At 39.4% G+C, this 3,325-nt stretch overlaps 1 pseudogene across 1 annotated transcript; it reads left to right on the top strand.

Annotated features, from left to right (window-relative positions):
* Positions 1 to 1,011: 1,011 nt before the first annotated feature.
* On the top strand, positions 1,012 to 1,410 carry LOC103075570 (metallothionein-1E pseudogene; annotated as a pseudogene). The gene has a single exon (XR_014368652.1). The product of XR_014368652.1 is annotated as a metallothionein-1E pseudogene (transcript).
* Positions 1,411 to 3,325: the final 1,915 nt, after the last annotated feature.

The raw sequence follows: 3,325 nt of genomic DNA, 5'->3' as shown, positions 1-3,325 counted from the left end.
CCCTGCTCTGGGAAGATCCCACATGCTATGGAGCAACTAAGCCTGTGCACAACAGCTACTGAGCCTGCGCTCTGGAGCCCACGAGCCACAACAACTGAGCCCACATGCTACAACTACTGAAGCTCATGCACCTAGAGCCCGTGCTCCGCAACAAGAGAAGCCATCGCAATGAGAAGCAACAAAGAGTAGCCCACACTCGCTGCAACTAGAGAAAACCCGCGTGCAGCAACAAAGACCCAATGCAACCAAAATAAAAATAAAGAAAAAGTAAATTAAAAAAAAAAAGAAAAACCCTAAAGACTCCACACAAAAACTACTAGAATTGATAAACAAATTCATCAAGGTAGCAAGATACAAGATTAACATATAGAAATATTGGTTGAAAAAAAAAAAAAAAAAAAAAGAAATATTGGTTGCATTTCTTAACACTAACAATGAAATATCAGAAAAGGAATGTAAAAAAAAAAATACCTTTTAAAATTGCACACACAAAACAATAAAATACTTAGGAATAAACCTGACCAAGGAGGTGAAAGACTGATATGCTGAGAACTATAAAACATTAATAAAGGAAATTGAAGATGATTCAAAGAAACGGAAAGATATCCCATGCTCTTGTATTGGAAGAAGTAATACTGTTAAAATGGGAAAAAAAAAATGGTACTGATGAACCTAGTTACAGGGCAGGAATAAAGAGCGAGACATAGAGAATGGACTTGAGGACACGGGGTGGGAGGGTAAAGCTGGGGTGAAGTGAGAGTAGCACCTACATACGTACACTACTGAATGGAAGATAGTTAGCTAGTGGGAAGCAGCAGCATAGCACAGGGAGATCAGCTCGGTGCTTTGCAATGACCTAGAGGGTTGGGATGGGGAGGGTGGGAGGGAGGCTCAAGAGGGAGGGGATATGGGGACATGTGTAGGCATATGGCTGATTCGCTTTGGTGTACAGCAGAAACTAACACAGTACTGTGAAGCAATTACACTCCAGTAAAGATCTATTTAAGCATGCCCCCTCAACGTCCTTGCCATCTTTTGTGCTGCAGTCTCTGGACCCCAGCCTCTGCTTCCTCTCGCCATGGATCCCAGCTGCTCCTGTGCCACAGGTGGATCCTGCACGTGTGCCGGCTCCTGCAAATGCAAAGAGTGCAAATGCACCCCCTGCAAGAAGAGCTGCTGCTCCTGCTGCCCTGTGAGCTATGCCAAGTGTGCCCAGGGCTGTGTCTGCAAAGGGGCCTTGGACGAGGGCAGCTGCTGTGCCTGAAGGAGAGGAGAGCCTGCTCCCAGGTGTAAATAGAGCAACGTGCACAAACCTGCATTTTTTTTAATGCAACCTGACACGTTTGCTACATTCCTCTTTTTTTTTTTTTTGTCCTATAAAATACAAGAATGATAATAAAAGTGCTCGGCTTTAAAAAAAATCTATTTTAAAAAATATTTATATATTGTTAAAATGGCCATACCACCCAAAGCAATCTGCAGATTTAATGCAATACCTACCAAATTACCCATGACATTTTTCACAGAACTAGAACAAATAATCCTAAAATTTATATGGAACCATAAAAGACTCAGAATTGCCAAAGCAAGGAAAAAGAACAAAGCAGAAGGCATAACCCTCCCAGACTTCAGACAATTCTACAAAGCTCCAGTAATCAAAACAGCATGGTATTGGCACAAAAACAGACATATGGATCAATGGAACAGAATAGAGAGCCCAGAAATAAACCAACACACCTATGGTCAATTAATCTTCAACAAAGGAGGCAAGAATATACAATGAGAAAAAGACAGTCTCTTCAGCAAGTGGTGTTGGGAAAGTTGGACAGCCACATGTAAATCAGTGAAGTTAGAACAAGCCCTCACACCATACACAAAAATAAACTCAAAATGGCTTAAAGACTTAAACATAAGACATGACACCATGAAACTCCTAGAAGAGATCATAGGCAAAACATTCTCTGACATAAATCGTACCAATGTTTCCTTAGGTCAGTCTATACTAGAAATAAAAACAAAAATAAACAAATTGGGCCTAATCAAACTTTCAAGCTTTTGCACAGCAAAGGTAACCATAAACAAAACAAAAAAACAACCTATGGAATGGGAGAAAATATTTGCAAACAGTGGCACTGACAAGGGCTTAATTTCCAAAATCTGCAAACAACACATACAACTCAACAACAAAAAAACAAACAACCCAATCGAAAAATGGGCAGAAGACCTAATAGACATTTCTCCAAAGAAGACATACATATGGCCAATGGACACATGAAAAGATGCTCAACATTGCTAATTATTAGAGAAATGCAAATCAAAACTATAATGAGGTACCACCTCACACCAGTCAGAATGGCCAACATTAGAAAGTCTACAAATAACAAATTCTGGAGAGGGTGTGGAGAAAGGGAACCCTCCTACACTGTTGGTGGGAATGTAAGTTGGTGCAGCCACTATGGAAAATAGTGTGGCGGGTCCTCAAAAAACTAAAAATAGAGCTACCATATGATGCAGCAATCCCACTCCTGGGCATATAACCAGAGAAAACTATAATTCTAAAAGATACATGCACCCCTATGTTCATAGCAGCACTATTCACAATAGCCAAGACATAGAAACAACCTAAATGTCCATCAACAGATGAATGGATAAAGAAGATGTGGTACATATATACAATGTGGAATTGGAATACTACTCAGCAATAAAAGAGTAAAGTAATGCCATTTGCAGCAACATGGATGGACCTAGAGATTATCATACTAAGTGAAGTAAGTCAGAAAGAGAAGGACAAATACCATATGATATCACTTATATGTGGAATCTAAAATATGACACAAATGAACCCATCTACGAAACAGAAACAGGCTCACAGACATAGAGAACAGACTTGTGGTTGCCAAGGGGGAGGGGGTGTGGGAGGGAGGGATGGAGTGGGAGGCTGGGGTTAGCAGATGTAAACTGTTACATATAGAATGGATAAACAAAGTCCTACTGTATAGCACAGGGAACTATATTCAATATCCTGTGATAAACCGTAACGGAAAAGAATATAAAAAAAGAATGTATATATATATGTATAACTGAATCACTTTGCTATACAACAGAAATTAACACAACATTTCAAATCAATTATACTTCAATTAAAAAAAAGATTTGTTTAACACAAAGAAGGCAATATATAAGGAACAGGCACAACAAGAGGTGAAACAAGTAGAAAACAAACAGCAAAATTGCAGACCAACTCTAACCACATCGGTAATACATTAAACGTGAATGAACTAAACCTCCCTTCAAAAGCCATAGGTGTCTTAGACTGGATTAAAAA

Source organism: Lipotes vexillifer, unplaced genomic scaffold (genome assembly GCF_000442215.2).
Source record: "Lipotes vexillifer unplaced genomic scaffold, Lipotes_vexillifer_v1.1 scaffold496, whole genome shotgun sequence".
In the NCBI taxonomy this organism is placed as follows: domain Eukaryota; kingdom Metazoa; phylum Chordata; class Mammalia; order Artiodactyla; family Lipotidae; genus Lipotes; species Lipotes vexillifer.
This window is presented reverse-complemented; position numbering and strand designations above follow the sequence as displayed.